Source organism: Phalacrocorax carbo, chromosome 8 (genome assembly GCF_963921805.1).
Source record: "Phalacrocorax carbo chromosome 8, bPhaCar2.1, whole genome shotgun sequence".
Taxonomy (NCBI): Eukaryota; Metazoa; Chordata; class Aves; order Suliformes; family Phalacrocoracidae; genus Phalacrocorax; species Phalacrocorax carbo.
The window spans coordinates 38,786,853-38,804,366 of record NC_087520.1 but is presented as its reverse complement, the minus strand read 5'-3'; positions in this window follow the sequence as shown (position 1 = coordinate 38,804,366).

Below are 17,514 nucleotides of genomic sequence, written 5' to 3'. Positions count from 1 at the left end.
AATACGGAGAAGAGCATTTAAAATTATTTTAGCTGGCACATCACTACAAGGTTGAACCATCATGTAGTGATGTGCCCACTGCCTAATTCCACTGTGAAATGTTGAAATACAGCTTTTAGCTCCACAGAAGCATGTAGGCCTCTATTTACATGCAAATTGATGCTATTCATGTGTGAACTACAGCAGGTACTGACTCTGCCAGATGGAATAATTTGGGGATGGGCCCATTCTCTTTTGCTGAGGGCTGCATGTATTCACACATGCTGTAGATAATTGTTGGAGTTTCTATGTCACCAGAACTCCCAATTAAATAACTATTTAAATAATTTACTTTCTTCCAAGCGAAACATTGCCATGCATGCAGTTGCACAGACTAAAAATAATGATGATGATAAACACACTTATAATACCACTATTAGTAATACCATCATTAGCAATAAGGGAGAAGCAGGTGGTTCAGGGCAGAGTATCAGGAAACCTGGATGTGTCACTGTCCAGTGATTTTGAACATGCCATTCCATCTTGTCTCTTTTTTTCCCTTTGTTTTCATCTGTAAACTATTCACAGAAGGCATAATACTTTACTCAGTTTCCTGATTTGAAGTAGGAAAAAACCCCACAGACATTACTGTAACAGACATTTACATGCATTTCGTTGCATTAACCCACACTTGACCTTCACCAGCTGTGAGGGTCACTTGATTTTAATCAATGGCAGCTTCTTTCCACAGAATTAGGATGATATTGCAAAGCAGTAGGTGGCTAAACCGACTGATGAAAACAGGCCTGGTTTGGCTGATAGTGCTTTATTTGAAGCACTGATATGCTTAATATTTCTTCAATTATCATCAGCAGAGAAATCAGGATATCAGTGTGTGAACCTCCTCAACATGTGCTGGCCAACCTAATATAAGGCAGCAACAAACACAAGACCTGAGAGGAATCAAACAACAGAATCAGCCGATATATTTACAATTGGAAGCTACAAAGGGGTTTTTAGCCAGTGATTTTCATTCTCTTGAAGCTGCAGATGCAGAGACAGCTTTTGACAGTTGCACGAAAAAAAGGATTTAATTAAACTGAAGAAAATGGAATAAACTTTGCATAACAAAAGAAAGGAGGAAAATACACCTATCTTGCAGAACTAGGCTGGGACAGGATATGAGGGGCTGTCCTCACCTCCTCCTGCTCTCCTTGAAACTTCTTTCTATAGTGTGTGCTTCAAGCCATACAATAGGGGAGCAGCCTCGCTGCTGCCAACCTACACTGTTTGCATTGGATCTGCATCCCGGGGTTTTATCATACAGGCAGTCCTATAAGAGGGCTAGTCCTCCACAGACTGCATCCAGCCACTGCCTGACATGGCCTTGTGAACAGCCCCTGATCAGTCTTCCAGCAGGCACCTTCTGGATTTCGCCCAAAACAACCCACATCAGAAGTGTTACTAGAGAAAGCAGTGAGAAAGGAGTATGGCAAGTGAAGATCAGCTGCACATTCAAAAATCAGAAATGGAAATGACTGAAAAGATCATTAAAAAAAAACAAAAAACCACAAAAAAAAAACCCCACATCAGAAAAACCTCAAAATTCAGGCTAAATACGCAGCCATTAGGAAGGTCAGCAGAGCCCTTCCTTTTCCAGTTTCTCCTATTCCAGAGCCATTTCATAAGCATTTGGCTTCACTGCTCCCATCGCCTGGAGCACTCCCAAATGCCTTTACATTTCAAGGTCTCTAGGGCTAGCCGATGGGTTTGCTTCACCTGTGAATGTTGGCTCGCACTGCAAAACATAGACGTACTATGAAATCAGTGGAAAATACAGTGGGAAATACAGCATCATCTTCCAAGCATGGAAAAAAATCCCTTTATTGTAATCCCTAATTCACAGGAGGAAAGTCAAAGACATTTCTCCCTAAATATAATTTCTAAAAGGCCATTTTAAAATAATTTTAAAATAAGATCAGACAATTCCTGCAGAAGAGAAAAGAAAAAACCTAGGGTGTGAGTATCATGGGTAAAATGGCACACACTCAGATACTAATGCCTGAATCTTTTTTTCTTTAACAGAGATGAAAAGCACCAGGAATTAGTCCATCCTGGACTTTTTACTTTCCCCATGTGCTTGATTCTAGGACACTAGTTTTGTTTTGTTTTTTTAAATCCAATCTTTCTTTGTCAGTTCTCTGGGATAATAATAATTAGGTCAGAAAGTGGAATAAAGGGCACTACCATGAAATTGATATCCATATCTGTGAATGCTTGTCTCCTCAGCTGGTATGCACATGTTTGTGAATAGAAAGGCTTGATTTGCTTGCCTAGCTCCCCAGGAGTTAATCAGCATACGCTGACAGACCTGCCTGATATGTGATACATTGAAAAAAGCCCTAACAGAGGAAAAACAATGAAAAGTTATTCTGTGCTGCACACTTCCACGGATACTAAAAACTGCTGCACTAGATGAGATGAAAAGACCACCTAGTTTTGTACTCAGTCGTTGAGAATGACCAAGGAGAGAGTACAAGAAATGGGAATACACAAGGGAATACTTTCCTTGCTGTGCTCAACAATTCATGGTCTCTGTGACAAAAGACTGGAACACAGAACTGCTTTTACTAGCCACTAATAAGCTTGTCCTTAAATAGTTTAATCACATTTTGAATCTATGTTTAATTTTATCTTCCAAAAATCCCGTAGCAATGAGTTCCACAAATTAATTATACAGTTAGCAAAAAAGAACTTCCTCTTCTTTGTTAAATGTATTCACCAGTGAGATCACGCGTTATGTTCTTATACACCGATCTTGAAAAGCAGTAAAGTAATAATTCCTGATGTTTCTCCCTTATATTGTTTATGATTTTATCCACTTCTATCACATGCATTCCCTTTCATTTGTTTTATAAGCAAAAGACTTCTAATCTCTGTGATCTTTCCTCCTATTTTGAACATTCTTGTTGCCTTTCTCCTGTTTTAGTATTCTCCCCTGAGCATTCCTTGACTTCTCAGTCAAGTCTCTAAGCATTTCAGTTTTCAGTTTGAGTATCCTGATGATTTTCTTATTGCCACTACAGATCAACCTTATCTCCAGGTTCTCTGATAATATGTTGGTTAGTACAAATCCTAGCTCAAAGCCTTGGAGTACCTACTTCCCTTTAATGCAAAAGCTGTCCATGTATTCTTACCCTTTATTTCTAATCATCTAACCAGGTTTTTTAATATAAGAGAAGGCCTTTCCCTTTATGCTTTGACAGCTTAGTTTCCATGAGACCGTGTCATGAGAAACCCTGACAGAAGTGCTGAATGGAAACCACTTGTATGAAATGTTTCCTATCAGGAATTAGAATTTTCATTCAGGATCAGCATTCAGGATTTCTGGAGAAAGTGAAAAGGAAGAGCAACTCATTTATAGGATGTTTTCTGACATTCTATATCAAAGTAGATGCTGCAGATGACATTAAAATATCATCATTTCACTAGCTTATCTTATGTTTTAGTAATATCTGGTGAATAATGATACTGATAATTTTCTCTAAATTCTGTATAATACCACTTCCACTTCTTTTCTTTTTTAAACTGAAAACTAAAATGAAAACAGGGATGACCTGAAATTGAATATAATAAGCTGAATTTGCCTTCAGGCACATTTGGTGAGGCTGAAGAAAAATGCCTGAGCTCACTAGAGCCAATATTCAGTGCTGGAGCCCCCTGGCACCTCCCGTCAATCCTGGCTCAGAACGCAAGGCCTGCTCAAGGTGCGAGCAAGACAGACTAAAAGAAGTGGCAGACTCTCTCCTTTGCTGTTGTCTATTCCACCTTTAACAGCGGATCAGCCTGAACTGTTCTGGCAGATGCTGCATTGCCATCGAGCATGTGTACGACGTACAGTTACGGGTACAGGCCACATTCCCTGCCAGTGCTGGCAGTCACCTCTTGCAGCTCCCTCCTGGCAGCAACAGCCACAAAAAGTCCCACTCTAGCAGTCTCCCCAGCTTGGCACCTTTCCTTTCCAAAAGCCTAGGATGCACTTCAAATACAGAATGTTCTGATGTAGGGCTGCTTCCCTTAAAACCCAGTAAGTAGAGAAATGCAAAAACTTTAAAGTAGGTGGGAAGTGAGGACCCCTTTCAACTACTCTCCTCCAGTCAGAGCCATTCTGACCTCTCTCCTCCAACCTTTCTCTGCCATAAACCTCCCCCAGCCTCACTGCTGACATTCTCAGTTCTTTCCCCGCTTACCTGCTGTAACCTTAGGGGCTCGTGGCAGTCCTCCTCCCCCAGCAGAAGCCACTCAGCCGTCCCTCCGAAACGGAATTTTCCCACTCTGCTGAGAGGCTGTAGAAAAGCAAAGAGTAAATGGAAATTTATACTGCTGACACTGAGGAGGTCTCCGTCTGTTTGAAATACAAGTTATTGTAGTAGTTTGGAGAGCTAAGCAAAGTGAGCAGAGAATCTGTACGAGCAGGCTTTCACATTCTGTTTCCTTCTGGTCATGGCATGGAGAAAAATAATTTACCAAGGAAATGATCTCACAAAGGCATAATTTAAGAACTAGTAATGTCTAAAATAAAATAAACTCTTTGTATGTGATATTTTCCTGTAATTTTATTGAAAGAAACATTTTTCATACTGAAAAATCCAAGTTAGCTTTTATTTTATTTTATAATCTTGTGATACTTCCTGATGAATAATCACATGGAGATAAAATTCAGGTTCATGTGTACCAGGCATTTAAGGATATAAAATATCAGAGGCATATTGTTAATTCCCAAGCCATGCATTGCAAACCTAAGAATACCAGCATTAAGATTACACTTAGAAGACATCTGCAAATGCTAAGGACAGTAAAGGTCATTAAATAAACTTAACACTTCCCTGTACTTTCAATAGAACAAAGAGTTTGAATTCCTGCTGTTGGTGCCAAGCCCACTCTGTTTTAACTCTCTAGTTATGACCAATGTCATACCAGAACTTATCATTATAACAGAGAAGCTCCCTACAAGGTATATATGTAGCTAGACAACAATTTTAGAATAAAAGCTTTTAGCTTTGTGGGAATTTTAAAAGGCAAAAAAAAAAAACAACCCATAAAAATAATCTAGAAACAGCGAATGTGAGAGAACTACTGCTCCTTAGCAATATGGAGAAAGAAAATCTCAGAATAATTTATCAGAACACTGTTGAAATTTTTCTTTTCTTAGGTGTTTTGTGTTGGCTGGGAGCCATTTACTCCTGCACTGCAACTGAAGAGAACATTTGCCTCCTTGGTTTTTGACTCTAATATCTCATAGCACAAGCAGAGCTTTTGTTATGCATCAGCAGCTGCCAATATTTTAATGAAAGGCTCCAACAAAAATGGTTGTCCTTTGCTTTTGATTTATTTTAGCTGGCAGCTCTTCAGAGTTTCACTCCCTGGTTCAAAACCAGTCGGCTGTAGTATCTATACGCAGTCCTCCAGGATCTCCCAGTATTCTCCCATTACAAACTGATTGACTACACTGTCAGAACCTCTCAACAAACTTTCCAGTTTCATTTAGTCTGCAAGATTTTTATTTTCAGCAAAGCAAATTCCCAATTGTATCCTCATCTCCTATTAAACTGGAAGGAATATTTTGTAACAGGTATGTTCCTGCTGAATCTAGCCACTTAGCAAGTCTCTAATTCTGTCTCTTCATCCTACAGTCTGCATTTGTTTCTCAAGAAGTAAGGCATTTCTTTGCCTATTAATTTATTTAAAGTTTTATTTTTTAATTCTTCTTTCTTTTTTTAATTCTTGTATGACTGTGCATTTCACTAACACTCCATCTTGGATACTGTGATAGGCTCAGGCAAAATGTCAGGCACCTAAGTAGGCCTGTGGTCAGGACACATAAACCTGCAGAAGTTAAATACATGTCTAAACGCTCTCTTGAACTCTAAGTGACAAAAAGATTTGCAGGCTTTTCGCAGTGGACTCTGCCGACGTCTCTGTTTTATACTATTGGTAACAACAGCACTAAACCAGCTTCCTTTCTGGTGTGATATTCCTAGGAACTTCAGGTAGATCAGTTGCCATCAGGAAAAAAAAACCTTGAAAGATAATAAATACCAATTCATTTGTACAACAAGAATAAAAACCGAGGCTGACTGCAAAACACAGTTTAGATAAAAGAGTGGAAACACTATGAATTATATTCCTATTCATGACACAGAATTTAAAAGCACAGAATTTGCCCAGATTAAAAAAGACCTGGAGAGATTATATTATTTTACCCATTTCTACTAGCTTTCATGATTTATCTTGCAGTCATGGTTCTGTGGAGGTATAACACTGCTTGGCGCACTAAATAGTGTCACTTTCTTCTGATTCTGTCGAGTTTTAATGTCAACTAGCACAAGGAAATGTTAACCTCTCCTGTTCTCACTCTTCAGTGTGACTTCTAATACATCTGACACAATCCCTTGCAAGTCCTTATTTCTCTGTAATTACATTAACATGATGATGTGCCTTCATCTGGGACTTCATCAGGATTTTGTCTTGTAAAGCAAAAAAAGTCCTAGATCACTGAAGTACCTTTTTCTTGTGAAACCATCTTCAAAGCCTTAACCTCAATGTTTCTAGAGATCAGTCAGCTTAGGAGTAACACCTGACACCATCAAATTATTGCCATTATCACATCCAGGGCAATCACTCCTCCCTCCCCTACCATCCCAAGGTTTTCAGAAAACAAAAAGTAGGGTTTCTTTCAACTTTGAAAGTTGTTAGCCATGAGTGTGAGTTAGATTTGCTGAATTATTCTACTGTAGTGTCCCAGGAAGACTTGGCAGAGATTGATTCCAGTCACACCGAGGATGACACATATCAAACTCCTTCACAGATGCTTATTCACCCATCAGATTATATAACTTTGACCCTGGAATTGCTGAGAAGCAAAAGGAGTAAAAAGAGAGTTGGATGTGTTTTATCTGGAATGTCAGGTCATTAAGACTATTCTGGTAAGATATAACAGAATGGTATGATGCAGGCTTTCTACCTCAGGCTATGAACTTGTCATCTTACAAGTGAAGTGAAGCCAGTCTGCTTAACTGCCTGAGCAATAAATAGAACCTCTTTCCCAGCACATAATAAAAGCAATGGACAACTTCTACTTAACTTTTTTTTCTTCATTCTCTCTCCTAAAAGTGCCCTGAGCTCTGCTGCAGTGCTTGTTTAAGAGTATTCACTGTTGATATTTGTAAGTAATTAGCCATGGTAATTGTGCTATTTTTTATGCCACGAATGTCATTATATGTTTACAAATGCAACTTCATAACTTCATGAAGTGGTGGAACATGGCTTAATTTTTGCAACTTGAAACAATGCTAAAGATGGGAAAGAAGAAAAACTGTAGCTTTTTCCTAAAAATTTTCCACAGCATGTCATTAAGTAAACTGGAATGTGAGCAAACACAGGACCTAGGTCCTTGCTGTAGAGCTAAGACATTTCTCTGATGACCTAGTCCAATGCTAAACATGCATTCAATTAGATGTTCCATTTTAAGATGTTTCTGCCCTATAGCAGAAACCTGCCTATTGCACAGGGGACAGAGTAGAGGAAATAAAAGCAAGCATCAAGTTTTGACTCTGTTATTATAAAGGTTGGTTCAGACTGTACTAGCGAAAAAGTGTCCTACAGTTACGCAAAAAGTGTATTTAGGGGTTATTAAAAATCCTACATTGGTGAAGGATAGATACTACACTGACTGACTTCTCTCCCTCTCTTGATATTCACAGAATTTAAGGCAGCTGGGCCAATTTGATCTCCTCTATCTTGCAGGACATTAATTTCAGTTACCTCCAGGTCCAGCCCAGTATTCTGGTCTAGACTAAGGCATTTTGATCTTCAACAGACAAACCTGTGGCAACCACAGGCAGACCATGGAAAAGCCTGCTAGTATGGCACACCATGCAAGGCATGGGTCACACAACAGTGCTGAATGAATATGGTCTGCAAAAAGTTGTTTGTATTGGCCCTTTTCCTACAGCAATATACTAAAGCCACATGTTGAGGCAACTGTATGTCATCACCCTTACATCCTTCTCTGACTGCTGCTTTTAAGTTGCCTCAACTTTGTAGTAATAACAAGATGCTGTTCTTGTCAGATAGTGAAAACTTCATTCCTGGCCATTGTGGCATACGAGTCATTAGGTTTCTTTAGGGAAAACATACATTAAAAGCTAATATAAGATCTTTGGTACTCCGGCCTTCTGAAGAATACTTTTTCCTTCCTATGAATGGCTTCACATTGACCTAAATAAAAACATGGCTTGTCTTCAGTGTTCTGGTACAGTCTACATATTCAGCTCTCACCCTCTTTTTCTTAGGTATTTAGGCTTTGAGTTGGCAGAATTTGCATCTTCAGTTATTGCAACAAAATTATGTTTACAAACGAGGAAGATAATCAGGTCCCTTTAAAAATCAGGTTTATGGGAACTAATCTAAATGTGAAGTTAACTCATTTTTAAAGCTGCAGCTTAAACTGTCATTAAAACAAAAAATATAAAGGCCTTTAGAGAGAAGGGAACATTAAGAGGAAGGAACTGAGACATCAGGTTACAGAGAGAGTTGTTTCCTGCCCAGCAAACAAGTAGTAGAGCTAACCACTTCATCTTCCATTCCACATAAACAAGTAGTTGATGATACAATAAATGCAGCAAAAGTGAATCTCAATACTGCAAACGGTTTTATGTCAAAGCGCAACAAAAATCAGGCTCTGTGGTTGTATAAGCTCTTTACAAAGAGGGAAGTTAAGACTGCAATATTACACAAGTTCATTTAAAGCCTCTAAAAACCTTTAAAATTTCTCTCCCTCTTTCACTGGCACTTTAATAAGGCAATTCCCAATATTTGACTTGTGAAATAGCCTGGAATATAACAGTTGTATCAGCAGCCTGTAGCTAGGCTGTTCCTTATTGGTCCTCTGTGAACATTTTAAACACCCTTTGCAACATGATGAAAGCCATACCTATTTCAAGGCTTATTTGCACAGAGGGAGTAGTTAAAAGTTTTGATTATTGGGACTGCAGATGGTGGGGCTGATTCTGGGAGTAGCACTCTATTCTCCCAGTCCCCAGCATCTGGAGGCCACTGGCTACACTGGCACCCATTTTTTCTGAACTAAGTCCTTTTCATCTGATAACAAATCTGTGACTCGCATTGTTCATTTCAGTAATCCAGCTTGGTGTCACATCAGCTTTGTCCCCATCTTTAAATATATTCATGCCATCTGTCTCACGGTCTCAACTGGTAAAACAATTGCATCGTAGGTTACGTACAATCAATTCCCAGTTGTTCTGAACAGCTTGAGATGTCTCACATCTTACTCAGTGGCTTGTGGAAGAGACTGATAAATGATTTTTTTATAGGAAGATGATCAGTTTAGGATTCCCTTTACTGACATTTCAGATGCCAAGAAGTTCAGATTTTAGCTTGATATCTTTGCACTTTCTCCCCATATGGTTTTGGTTCCTCTTGCAAAGAAATGTGTTTCTCTCCATATGCCTCTTATCTTGAGCTTTCAGTGTCATCTTTAATTAGAAATTGAAAATCAGTTGGTTTGATTTATATCAGTATTTGTCATTGCTGCTATTGTCTTTCAGACAATCATATTCAGATGTTAATGTCAAATTATAATTATTCTTTATAGGGTCATAAATATGAAATATGCAATTAAAATGTTCCCATTAAGAAATAACGGGGTGTATGACAGACTCTTCTTCACGATGCTTCAGCAGCACACCCAGTCAGCACTGTCTTTGTCAGAGAGTGCTAGGAATCTCTGTCACTCAGACCTACCACAGCAAAAACCTAGATTAAATCTATGGCTGCAGGTGTGACACAGTTCATATTCAGACACCAGGGAAGTTAAATCTGCTTTCAGCTCTTGTGATCATGATGAAATTGTCAAAGTGAATGATGATGCATCATCCAAATGGAGAATGTAGGTGGTCCTCGCTGAAAGCTGTGTATCAGGAGCAATTGGGTCCCCTTACATCCATGGGAACAAAACCTACGGGGAGCAAGGCTGTGGTCTCTGGCAGGATACAGCTGCTCTGTCTGAATATGAAAGGATAACCATATGCAGAGAGAAAAATGAAGAATGTGGAAAAGCACAGGCCTGAGCAGGCAGGCCAGCACTTGCTATACAGATTTGTAAGCAAAATCAATCTCACCCCAATTCTACTTCTGAAAGTACATCACATTCCTAATTATTTTTTTGGACTTGAAAAACATCCAGCTTCCTTATGCGGTAACTCCACGCTAACCTGTGGGTTCTAGTGACAATAGGTAGGTGCTTGCCTTGAAGCCTCTGGAAAAAGCAGGGTTTTGTCTTTTTCTTTAAATGAAAGGAGCCTGAACAAATGTATAACTTCATTTTGGTAGGTCTTTTTTTCATCCTGAGTCTATAACCAGCATTTCTCTTTCATAAGGAACCTTCTACAGTAACTTAGCTGACCCTTTTGTTCTGTTACACATGAGCACGGTAGTGTGAGAATTTCCAGCATTCACTCATTACCTTATCCAGAGGTGGTAATAGGGCCTCAGATAATCCATAAATAGTGCTAAGAGCTACGTGTGAAGAGCTGTACACAAAAGAAGCCTTTTACAATGAAGCATAAAACAAGGTATTTGATTTATCCTGCAATTCACAGGAATAAATGCTGCATACTCCTGCATGCTAGGTACTGACATGCTGTCTTCAAACTAGTTATTCAAGCTAGTTATTTTCACGTTCTCAGAGATCACTTTTGTCATGATGAATGACTTCAGCCATCTGGATGTTCAGAGTTGTCCTGAAGCACAGAGTATACCCCTCTTCCCCGCAGCTCCTCACACATGGCAGTGGCAGGGAAAGGGAACCTCAGGGTTCCTGGAGGAATATGGGAAAGCAAGAATTTGATAGGACTGATGCCATGGAGGACAGACTGGTCCTTATAGGTAAGGAAGAAGGTAGAATACTCATTTCAGCAAACTTCTAGAATTTTCTTGAATGCAGAGAGAAGGACACAAACTCGAGCACAAACTGCCCTACTGGCTCCTCCACCTGTGATCAACAGTGTCTGGAAAGATGATAAATACCTTCCAGAAATGGGCGGGCTCCTATTCTGTGGCGATTTTATTTCTGTGTGACATTTTTGGTCATTCAAAACAATTTTAAAGTGGAATTTCTTCTGTGCTCAGCCATTCTATGAAGCCCTGTCTTTGTGACAAGGTGCTAGTTATGTTGGAAATTGTTTTACCACCTGAGATGCTTCAGCTCTGTGCAGGGTTATGGGGACACTGACCATAAAATAATAGTATCTGAAGCACTGCTTCTGGATACTGACCTGAGTAAAATCAGTCACATTTTTGGAAGGCATCCAAGTAGTTCTAGCCTCCATATTTTCTTCTTTCCTGCTAGGTAAACTGAGAATAAATCAGGGTCTTTTATTATGATACAAAAGAAGCAATGTGATACACTGGGCTTCATGGGTCAGTGCTTTGATGTCTGTGCCAGTATGAATCTGAGCTAAAATGTATTTCCTAACTACACAGGGAGAACAGTAAGGAATGTGAAAGGAGCTCAGAGGATAAGTAGACTAAAAAATGAATAATTGAGATAGGATTTCAGTAGACACTGCATTCATCTGCATGAATAAAATGGGTATGGTCTTGATTTTGCTTCCATCTCAGGCAATGGCAACACCGCCTTGTCTGTACAGGGAAGAGTGGGACCGCACAGATTATCACCTACAGTGCACTTGCAAATTTCTGCTTGAACAGACTGGTGCAAATACAGCATCGTCTGTATTTTCTGGAGCTCTATTTCCCCTGTAACTTACCAACTTAGTAAGAGGCAAAGATGGAAAAAACATTGAAGGACTACATTCAGGAATTTGTCTAGCAAGCCTTAAGAGGAGCCAGTGAGATTGTTGAGTCACAAAGTTTATCAAGTAGCAAATTAAAATGCAAAATATGGGGGAGTCATACTTCAATGTCACTACAAGAAGTCCAGTGAATATCAATCTAAATTAATTTTGGCCTCTTTAATCAATCATCTGTTTATGAAACACAAATAAAGCCACATCAGTATGACATGCTATTAAGGAAGAAAAGAGATGTGCCCTAAACTTCTGGTGACAATTTACATAAATGTCATTTGAGGCAGCAAGGTTAGACCTCAGGGAGAGCATTACAATATTCTAAAGAGCATCAGAAACCTCACTGTATACAAACCATGAAACACAGATCATTGATGCCCAGGACTGGAGGGTGCTGGAGGAGTGAAAGAGAAGAAAGTTAATTTGGCACCTCTGTTATTCCTGGAGAGTTTTTATAGCATAAAAGGAATGTAAATAAGTCATCAAAAGAAAATGGCGTGAAAGAAGAATGTTTAGTGCGTTGTTATTTCTTTTTAAATAAGAACTATGATCCTTAACTCATCCAAAAAATTCTCTTTTAGTAAAAGATCTGTGTAACTAAGATACATGGTTGTTGTATTTATTATATTATACCATTCCTGTTACAGTATTTGTATTACTGTAACTTCCAAGTCAGCATGTGAAAGTGGGACCCTGTTATGCCACACGTTTGCTATAGAAGAAAGTCACACTGGGAATTTTATATACTAAAGAGTGGAGAAATGGAAGGAGACTGATTTCCCAGGGTTATATTGAACATGGCTGGTTAAACCACAATTAAAGCTCGGGAAATGCCATTCACAGCCAGTGCCCTAGTCAGTACACAACCCAGCTCTTGCACCCTATATGCCTCTGATATACATCATGGGTATTCTTCACAAAAAGGTCATCGGATCACACTGAAATCTCAGTCGTAGCCAATTTCTCTCATCACGTCTCTAATGTGTCTTTTGCTTTCCTTCCCTTCAGCCTGTTTATCATTTATTCCCATTCTCCTATATCAAAAATGAACAAAGACACTTTCTAAAGGCCATTTCACAGCTTTAGGGAGCTGTATTCAGGAGAGTAATGTGTGATCTAAGGTAAGCTGAGGAGCATTATTTTCCTATCACCACCCCACAGATGATGGGGAGTGACAGATTACATGTCAGTCACTGCACACTAGGCAAAGGGCCAGTCTGCCAGTAGTTCTGTCCTTTCTGGCTCCAGCCAAAGCATTGTTGAGAATGAAAGAATGGTTTATAAATAGCTCACACTGAAGTCAGTCTATCATAGAGGCTGCAGATCAGCCTGGTCTTTATTCAGGCTGTTCAAGATGATGTCTGTATGCCCATGTACATGCAGGTGTTGCATACACAGCCTGTAAGGATCACGTCCCAGAGCTCTTCCCTTCCTAGCTGTCACCTTTCTTTGCAAGAAAAATAAAACCTACTGCGAGCACATTTAACTTCACTCCCTTCACTCCTTTTAGCTTCCCTCTCATTTGATAGATTCCACATTAATTCGTACTTAGGAAGACTTTTTTTTTTTTAAAATAATTTTCAAGTGTTCATCCTTTCCCTGAAAAACTTACAACGAAAAAAGAACAATATCTTATTAACGATCACGCTAACAGATCTCCCACAGAAAGTGTAATATGGAGGGTAGGTATTCAGTAACAGAAATGAGCAAAACCTTCTGCCAAAACTGAAATGAATCAGTCTGGAGGCATCACAAATGACTCATTCTTCTCTAACCCTTCCCTGAATGTTCACACACAAGAACTATATGGATTTTCAAGAGTTTCTGCTTATACTATGAAATGAAATCTCTCTGAATAAAAGCATGAGTGTCCTCAGCCTGCTGAGAAAATTTCTTGGCAGTCCTAGAGGCAGAGCGGGCACACATTTTTATGCAGTCTTTCTACTACTTAACCTATGGGCAGACCCCAGAAGACCCCACCTGCCCAGGATTTTGTGATGCCCCAGCCTCTCTGTCCTGTAATTGAACACAGCTATCAAAAAGTGTCTCCTTTGCCAAGTAAGTGACAGGAAAGACTGGTATGGAGCCAGCTTCGACAGACCTACAGCAGCATTCCCTGTTCTAGATGACTCCTGAATTGCTGTGGCGTGGTGACTTTACACAAAGGGACTTGAAGAGGGACTGACTTTCTAATGGATACCTCCACCTGGTTTATTTTTAAATAACCTCTCTGAAATTAACTTTCTGCATTATCCATTAAACTTGTTCTTAGTGCTGCCAATAGGAGGGAAGATGAATAAGGCTATTTGTTTCAGAAGAGGAGTCCTAAGCTACAATAAAATTTTATTGCCAAAAACAAAACCAGAACAGATTGGAACAGAAGCTGTGCCCACAGAAGATTTTTTTTTAAATTATCATTAAATATCATTTATCCTGTTTTAATCTTATGCACAGAATATCATTACTCCTGATATATTGATCAAGGATAAAACCCAACAAGTTACTCAGTAGCTGAAGGTGTAAGATGAAGACTAATGAATTATACTTATGTTTTGGACATACCTTCAGCCAAGACTGTAGGGGTCTAAATAGGGACTGACACCTACCAAAATCATACCACCTGAAATTTTCAGCCATGCGCCTTCTGTCCATTCTGCATCATACTTGCATGTAAGAGTGATGACTGCCTAGCGTGTCAATAATTGTAAAAAAAGAGAATTACAATACAGCTCATATATGATAATGCATACATTGTTTGTGGACTTATTTCTTTAGCAGGGGGCAAAAAGAGGAAGATAGGTAGGTCGGTAGGTAGGTGGATAGATAGATAGATAGATAGATAGATAGATAGATAGATAGATAGATAGATAGATAGATAGATAGATAGATAGATAGGCAGGCAGGCAGGCAGGCAGGCAGGCAGGCAGGCAGGCAGGCAGGCAGGCAGAAGGACAGATAGTGTCCTGGATAAGAACCAGCATGCTTGTTCTATCATCTACACTCATATAAATCAATGAAACAGATGCCGCTTTTTGCCAATGTACACGTTCCAACCGTGGCTGCTACATAATGGAGAGGTACCTAAGTTAGCCTCCTTACAGGATTAATTTACCTTTTAGAAAAACTCTGCACAACAATCAAAGGCTGCTTCTAATATCTGACACGTAGGCTTTTATAGCTAACTGGGTATCTTAATACTGCTGTACTACCTGCATATTAAACATATCCTGAGTGGAAAATGTATCAGGCTCTCCTTCAGTATTGCAGAATTCATGTTTCTGTGTCTGTGGTGTTTTTCCATTAAATGTGGGTCTGGTCCTGAAAATACTTCCTACCAAAGTAGTGCATAGGCACAAACAGCACAATTCTCCTGCGTTCACATTGCCTCCGATGTTTCCTGTTTTCTGACTGCGTAGGGTAATGCTCACCTCCTGGCAAGCACCAGAAAGATGGTGACAAGCAGTTCTTTGTACAACAGCTGAAAATAGATCTGTCTTAAAAGAGAGTCTGTTATTCATTGATCATGTCTGTTATTGTCTACATAAATAGAAGCCGCTGATTGCAAAAGTCCTCCACTTTGGAAAAATGAGGATCGTGCTGCCAATTTAAGGCCAGATTGCACATGGCTGAATAGCAAACTAAAGATGGAGGAATGAGAAGTGCTCTGCTCAAAGGTAGCAAGATACTGTATGAGTTTTGTGGTTGATCCTCTCCTAGGGGGTCTTCAAAGTAATTAAAAGTCTAGGTAAGCTTTTATTTATGAAGAATCATCCTCAGCTAATGAAAACTGGCATAGTTCATTAACTTGAACGGTGAGACACTGATTTACGTGGGTGAGTATATGGCCTGACAGTTACACTGAAGTCATCGACAGGAAAACCAGAAACTATGTCAACAAGGATAACTAACTCTCAGAAATAAAATTATTTGATTAGGTTATTTACTGCTCTTGTGGTAATTTTTCTACCACTGGTACCCTGGCCAGATGAGGCACTTATGAAATTTGGCTGCAATCCTTCACTGTGAAGACTGAAAATTTAATGAAAAATCTGTGCTTTTTTTTTTTTTTTACCAATAACTTTATTATTGGTCCATCTCAGACAATAAGCCTGCTATTTTCCCTGAACTTTGACACAAGATGAATCCTGCAGGTTGTTAAGTGCGACTAAAATCACTGCAGGCATTTCTTGCAATGAATCCAAACTAATTCTGTTTTACTCTGCTCCTTCATCTCTTTCAGTGGCGGGAGGTCACGACCTGCCCTACCCTCAACCGGAAGTTGCAGAGGATGAACTTGGCTTCCAAAGGAGAGGAAGAAAATCAGTGAAGATGGGCCTTTTGTATAAATCACTGAGAGTAAGGCATCTCTGTGCTTTTGAAAACCCCACCAGGGGCCCAGCAACATCATTTCGAGCCTAAATACTTTTCAAAATCTTCCTTTAATGTTTTAGACTCCCTTAAACCTACAGCATAAAGGACCATATTATCAAAGATTAAAACTAATATCTTTCGTCTTAGTGTCCTCTGAGTGAAGCTATTCTGAGAGGAAGCATAAAGAATGGAAAAGAAAAGAAATAAAAGCTGTACCACTGATCTCTTTAGTGTATATGAATAGCAATGCTAAGCTAATACAAATATTGCTTAGCCAGATCCTGTTTTCATATTCCAGTAGTGCATATAGTTCTAAAACAGTATCTTTAATATTGAATTCCCTAAATAATTATTCACTATAAAAGATATTCAGTCCATAACATTTTTCCTTTTATTTTCAGGGATTGAATCTGGAAGTCCTTATTTAGGTAAGATGCTGCAGAAATCCAGAGGGCTTACCTGAGTTAAGAGCTCAGGAACTGGTCCTGCATATGCACATAAATTGCTTTGGGAACTGAAAGACTGTAATGTAACAAAAAAAGGAGTCCATAATGCATGCAGACTTCTGACAGTTTTTGCAAACATCAAGGAATATGACATCTACCCTTAATATGTTTCTGCTCTGATTATGAATCCCCAACTGCACTGAGTCCATCTTTGCATATGCCAGCTGAATCATTTTTCCAACCTGAGCTGTCTGGTATTTCTCTGAGTGGATGAAGAACTTGTTAAATGAAATACAGAGTAATGTGTACTTATAATTTAAATGAGTCACTGCATGCAAAGTAATTTCTTTACACTATCTACCAGGTAAATCTTGAATCACCAGCATGACACATTTGAAATTTAAAAAATTTGAACATATATCTTATTTAAATACTAATACCATTAATTGACACTCAGCAGAGTACAATTCATTGTTTAAGGGAAAAATCCCAAGATGCCTGTGCAAGAAAAACTTCCAAAGTCAAGAGAAGTTACACCTGCAGATGGAGAAAAGGCTACAAAGGTCCCATTCTTCTCTGTTAGACAGGCTAACCTAATGTTTACCTTTATGAAATTGCAAGGAAGAACATTCACACTTTGTATGATGGAGGAAAATGTTATCTACCTCATTATCTAGAGACCTTCTACTAGGCAAGCTACAAAAGGATTAGGAAGGTAACTCAATCCCAGCCAAACCCAGCACAGATATGCAGTTGTCCAGAGAATCAAGATTTTATGTATATGTGCTGTTTGCAGAAGCTGTAAAAATGCACACCATTTGCCTCAC